Raw genomic sequence first — 6,721 nt, forward strand, 5'->3', positions numbered from 1 at the left:
GGGCTTGATGTCACCTGACAATACAAAGGTGACATAAACCCCACAAATATGAACTCCACTTACCATCGCTACAGGGTGAATAGGAATAGCTGGGCAAAGCGCCAGAATTGGTGCATCTAATAGATGTGCCTTTTCTGGGTGGCTGCAAGCTGCTAATTTTAGGCTGGGGGTGGGGTCAATATCCATAGCCCCTTACCAGCCTGAAAATACCAGCCTTCAGCTGTCTGCTTTAACAAGCCTGGTTGTCAAAAATGGGGGGGGACCCCACACTGTTTTTTCTAATTATTTATTTATTATAACTTGAAAAAAACAGTGTGGGACACCTCTATTCTTGATAAACAGCCTTGCTGACGCTGGCAGCTTAGGATTGAAGCCCCCAGCTACCAGTTTTGCCCAATGATGGAGGTCATCGGCGATTGCAAGAATAGAGGAGACACTGGATCAAGAGCAGAGAAGCCTGTCAAACTGGATTGCACCATATGTGGGAATAATAGAAAGTCTTTTTTGGTATCTCCAGCAGGGATCGCTGACTTTTTTTAGAACATAATAGTATGCTGTAAAAGAGGCCTTAAAGGTGGTGGCCTTACTTTATATAGGGAAAACTTTAGGTTCGCTCTAAGGCCAAGTGCACACATTGCAGATTGCAAGCAGATTTTTCCTGATATAAATCTGCATCCCCTGCTCCCAGAATCTGCATGCATTTTTTTTGTGGTTTTTCTTCCGTTTTTCATGCATTTTTCATGCGGTTTTTATATGCGGTTTTTTATGCATTTTGTAAGCGTTTTGTACATCACATAAAGTTGAATGAAAAAAAAAAAAATTTATGAGGTCATTTCCTGTTCCAACCCCTATTCTCCATGATTTTTGGGAATTGCACTACAGTGAAAGATGCCGCCTGTGCAGAGCTTGTGTTTGAGCCCAGAAATGATGCTTATTTTGCAGCTTACCACACTGATTTTGCTGCACCACCACATTAATGAGCAGGTAAGGCTGGATTCACAGTAGCTTTTTTTCACAGACCGCATCTATCGTTTTTTGTAGCATCGCATCGTGCGCGTTTCTGCGCATGCATGGCGTGCACATTGTCTTGGCTTTTCCTGTGTTTAGATGTGGATTGATGCACATGTAGGGTCGGTAGTGGGGTGCCGAGCTGGGGGGGGTGGTCCTACTTTTATACCGCGCAGAGATGATAACAGAGACACGATTGAGGCAGATTCTGGGTGCAACAGGTCCAAGTTTATTTCTTCACTTGCCGTCCGACTGACGGCACACCTCGCGGCCCTCCGTTTCCAGAGCCGCTTCTCACACCGTACACTGGAGACGTGTCTGCACACACCGTCCCCTCCTTTACTGTCGACGCTCCTGACAGTTCCGTCACTGTGGCCGCCTTAGGCCCATTAACCAACAGCGCTTCTACTGCTCAGTCGTCGTGTCACATACGGTGTCTTACACCCAGTACCTCGTCTCAACTGCGGTCCTTTCCTGTCAGGACCACCCCCCTGACGTTCTCTCTCCTCAGTCCCCCTGGTCTGGATTCTCCTCAGAGTGCACAGACTGTCGTAGTCCTCCTGTCACTTGAGCTCCCCCTGGGGACTGGAACCTTCTGGAACCCTCCCTCAGAATTTATAACTTCCCCGGTTCCTTGAAACTGTCACTAACTGTCACCACGCCCCCCATGACCAACGGTTTCTAAAGCCCTAAGCTGCTGTAAAGTCCTTTACTCACACTCCACCCTGCCATCTAATGGTCATCCCAAGGTACTGCACGTCCACTACACTTTTCTAGTTGTTTCCCCACTGTAATCACTGTCTCCTACCTACACTGTGCAAACCTATCTTTCTTCACTCTGACTAGTCCGTCCGTCCGTCAGGTCACCTTCCCTACACTCCCCCTTCCTTTGTCCATTGTCGTCCTCGACAATCGTCATCCCTGCCTTCGTCGTTCTGAATCTACACCTACATTCTGTTGTCGGACCAGAAGTTGAGCCAAACCCACTATCTGCGGGGGCCGAACCATACTGGGAGCACTATGCTCTGAGCAGCCTACTTCTACTCACCAGCGCGCACGCCACATGACAACGTCTTTCAAATTGGGCAAGGTACACCCGTATTCTCTCTACGGCGTGTATCTTTCCCCTACTCTCCCCTACTGTTACCTTTCACTATCCGGTACGCCATGATCGAGGCCACTCACCTACCAGATCATTGCCGGCGCCCGCCTTTCCTTCTTCAGGGGTGTCCGTGGTGTTGGGGACCTGACCTAGGACGGCTGTCTTTCTCACGTCTTCCCACTCATTTTCCTTCTTTCAATTACATGTCATGGTCGGCGTCCCGGTCTCCCAGACCTCAACTCTTAGATCCCTACCGGATCTCACACTTTCCTTTGGTCCCGCAGACCTTCCCTTACCCGGACCTGTTGCATTTTACTTTGGCATATTATACAATAAACAACTTTATAATAGCACAAGTACCCCATTTTTTTATAATTTTTTTTTTTTCCATTTTCTCTTACTTTTAAAACCAAAATATAACATAACATTGCATTTCCTCTTTCTTCCTCCCCCCCTTCCTTGGACCTGGACACTCCTCCACTTTTCCGTATCCCCGTTCTGTCAGGTAAACATATTTTCGTATATAAAGAACATAGAAAGAAGAAAGAAAGAGAGAGAAAATAGTTGCATCAGTTAAACAACAACAAAACTTTTTTCTAAATGCAACTGTCCTTATAATCTGCACAACGGTGCATCGAACTCCTGACAGTCTATACCACTCTCAATGGACAGAGGTGAGGGCTCCACGGGGATACTGAGGGTGTCCATTCAAGTCCTCTTCTTTTCCATGACGGCCTCTCCTTGAGTGTGGAGCAGGTTCCACACTTCCTGCTCCCGGGCCTTTTTCTTCCTGATCACCTCCGCTTCCCACACGGAGGGAACAGCACGGGCCCTGGAGTCCGGTGGGCGGGACTCCGCTGAAAAAGACCGCAAGACAGAAACGGCCGAAGATTTCTGCGGCCCAGCAGCCGCTGGGGTCAGGTGGCAAATGGGGAGAACCGGGTCCTCGGGGGCTGGAATCACAGGGCCCGCTAAATCGGTCGCAGCCGACTCCAGCAGCGGCATAACCGCGGCCTCAGGACAGGCCGCATCCACTACTTCCAACGGAGTCGGAGTAACGGCCGATTTCAACAATGCAGCTGCTATTAGCAGGGAAAGCGCAGCAGCATCTTCTTTGGGTGAGCTCTGCACTGGTGACTCCGGGCGGGGTAGTTCGGGGACATGAGCGGGGACCTCGCTCAGCTCTGCATACACCACGGGGCCCGTGGTAACTAGGCCTTCCGGTGCGCAGGGGGCCGCGTGCTGCAGCAGAATGGTGGGGGCCGCTTGCGGAGGCACTGGTAGGGCCGGGGGTACTCTCACCTTCCCTGGCGCTGCGGCCTCCGTTCCATCATCACGCAGTTTCCCCCGCAGCCTCCGTTCCTTGCTCCACTGTCCTGCGGGCCTTCCCTCCGGACTCGGGGGCTCCGCTGAGAAGTCCTCTGCTGGTATTGGTGACAGCCGTTCTCGCTGACTCCCCTCAGGCTCCGCTCCCCGGCTCAGCATCCCGCTGCCTGCCCGTAAATCTGAAGATGACTTCTGGTGCAGCTCCATCTCTCGCCGCCATTGCCACTCTAGGCGGCCGATGCCCCGACACCCGCAGCATCTCATACCGTCCATTGGGCAGCACTCGAATGGCGTCAGACAGCCGCAGCCAAGTTTTTCTTCTGTGCCACTCCTCCTGCTGGGTGGGGCGTTGGCAGACCTTTCCATCCATCTGCCAGGGTCCAATATATGGAAACGTCGGTCTCCGGGCATATACTGCTTCCTTTTGGGGTACGTTGGAGGGGGTCCCAGTCCATTCTGAACAACTGCAAACACCCGGACCTCTCCTCTGCGCTGAAGTAATACCGCCATCTTGGGCAGAATCAGCTACTGCCTTGGATCCTCTGCAAGCAACACAGATCCGACACAGCGTCCCAATTTGTAATCCACAGGTCAGTAATTGGTAGTCCACAGGTATTTATAATCCGAAATAGAGCAGTCCAAGTTTTCCTCAGTCCTTCAGTTGCAGGCCTGCCGCTGAAGATAGCGTATTAGCGGCGGCGATCCTGCCGACTACGCCAAATGTAGTGTCGGTGGTGGGGTGCCGAGCTGGGGGGGGTGGTCCTACTTTTATACCGCGCAGAGATGATAACAGAGACACGATTGAGGCAGATTCTGGGTGCAACAGGTCCAAGTTTATTTCTTCACTTGCCGTCCGACTGACGGCACACCTCGCGGCCCTCCGTTTCCAGAGCCGCTTCTCACACCGTACACTGGAGACGTGTCTGCACACACCGTCCCCTCCTTTACTGTCGACGCTCCTGACAGTTCCGTCACTGTGGCCGCCTTAGGCCCATTAACCAACAGCGCTTCTACTGCTCAGTCGTCGTGTCACATACGGTGTCTTACACCCAGTACCTCGTCTCAACTGCGGTCCTTTCCTGTCAGGACCACCCCCCTGACGTTCTCTCTCCTCAGTCCCCCTGGTCTGGATTCTCCTCAGAGTGCACAGACTGTCGTAGTCCTCCTGTCACTTGAGCTCCCCCTGGGGACTGGAACCTTCTGGAACCCTCCCTCAGAATTTATAACTTCCCCGGTTCCTTGAAACTGTCACTAACTGTCACCACGCCCCCCATGACCAACGGTTTCTAAAGCCCTAAGCTGCTGTAAAGTCCTTTACTCACACTCCACCCTGCCATCTAATGGTCATCCCAAGGTACTGCACGTCCACTACACTTTTCTAGTTGTTTCCCCACTGTAATCACTGTCTCCTACCTACACTGTGCAAACCTATCTTTCTTCACTCTGACTAGTCCGTCCGTCCGTCAGGTCACCTTCCCTACACACAGGCGTATTTTAGTCGTGTGCATTGACAGGGTTCACATTGCGTTAGGGGACAATTTGCTGACGGATACGTTACATAGTGGCAATATGTAATGGATGCGTTAAGTCCGCCATTGCCCGCAATGAAAATAATGCATCATAATGCATGTCCAAATTGCAATGTGTTATCAAGTAGGCGTTAAGTAATGATGCACCCTTGAAGAACGCTGCTTGCTTTTTTTTGGGTGTGTTAGTGAACGCACCCGTTTGCTGTGCATAGAACTGTATGTGCAAATGCTAGGTAGCGCATGGTATCTCGGCGTTACCATCTGTTTACACAAACCGTTATCGCTACGTCAATAATGACATCTGCTTTGCTGCATACAAAATGTTTGCTGTAACACACCTAGCCTTAGGCCTGCAATACGCAAAGTTTCATTTTTGTCTGACGAAAGTCTTTTTTAAAAAAATGCGCAATCTTTTTTATGGAATGTGACAAATTAAAGCTCAATGGTCTAGGGAAATGCAGCGTTTGCATGTACATGCGTTTGTTTGCATTATAGTGCGCATACGTGTTTTGCGTAAAGATTTGTAGATACTGTATTTGACCAATAGATTACTACGGGGCATAAAAAATGCAAGCGCATGCAAAAACGCATTTTTTGTGGGGCATGGGTTTTTTTGGCACACGATGCGCCTTTCCAAAAATGCAAATGTTAAAGTACCGTAACATAATGTCCGTATATTTGTTATCGGTTTATTCTTTTGATGTGTTTGGGACTGATATTACATTCTCCCATAGGAGCGATGTTGTACGAGGAGGAGGAAGAGGAGTACAGCTGCAAAAAGAATGTGGGTCCACCCAATTGTTCAAGAGCGCATGGAAAAGGGCCACTTCAATCTTCTTTACCAGGATTTAAGGAAGTAAGGTATAGTAGGGCAAACTAGTGTTTTTTTGACTCAGTGAGCACCAAAAGTATTTTCAGTTGTTTTGTTGTTTGTTGTAATCATGTGCAATACTTATGTGTGTGTTAATAACTTTTTTTTTCTTGGTTTACAGGTATCTTGAGAAATTTGTCCCATTCTGCTGGCTGACAATACCAGCATTTGATCGCCTATTCGACCTTCTTTCACCCGATTTAAATTATCAACACACAGTCATGCGAAGACCCATCTCTGCTGAGGAAAGGCTGCTCATCACCTTGTGGTAAGTTTAATTTTTTTTTTGTTTACACATTTAACCCCTCTAAAGATCCCATCAAACATAAGACAGATGAACGGTAAAGTAGGGCCCAAAAAACCCCCACAACATTAAAGAGACGTGGCTATGTATCAGAAATATTGCGGTATCTTTTGCTGGAAAAACATTGAGGTGCTTGCACAAAAACCAAGGAATATTTCAATGTCAAATAAAAAAGAAAAAGATGCAGCACTACACACTATAGGGTAAAAACTGTGTGTCTTTATTTAACATGAATTTCATCAATACATATGTAGACATGCAGGACGTTAGAGGAATGCTAGGGGAGGGAGGTGCGGGACAACGGCCGTTTCTCGCTTACTCGATTAAACTCGCTTTGACGGGTACAGGACACGTAGAAGAGATACATTGCGAAAATGCCATTCCAATAACGTCCTGCATGCATATTATTCATTTATTTTGTATTATTTTGCTTTACTTACATTATTTTTTTTCCAGGTTTTTGGCCACAGGAGAGAGCTACACATCACTGCACCTCCAATTTAGGGTTGGTAAACCCACCATCTCTCAAATTTTGAGGTGTACATGTATCGTCATCTGGCAGAAGTTGCAGCCCATCATCA

General features: G+C 48.6%; 1 long non-coding RNA gene across 1 annotated transcript; it reads left to right on the top strand.

Moving 5' to 3' along the window:
• The first annotated feature begins 869 nt into the window (after nucleotides 1–869).
• Nucleotides 870–6,100, top strand: LOC141048207 (uncharacterized). Its single transcript, XR_012219982.1, has 3 exons — nucleotides 870–984; nucleotides 5,700–5,821; nucleotides 5,958–6,100. It is a non-coding gene; the product is annotated as an uncharacterized lncRNA (long non-coding RNA).
• Nucleotides 6,101–6,721: the final 621 nt, after the last annotated feature.

This window comes from Dendrobates tinctorius, unplaced genomic scaffold (genome assembly GCF_039654945.1).
Source record: "Dendrobates tinctorius isolate UK_male_01 unplaced genomic scaffold, ASM3965494v1 ptg000133l, whole genome shotgun sequence".
NCBI classification, from domain to species: domain Eukaryota; kingdom Metazoa; phylum Chordata; class Amphibia; order Anura; family Dendrobatidae; genus Dendrobates; species Dendrobates tinctorius.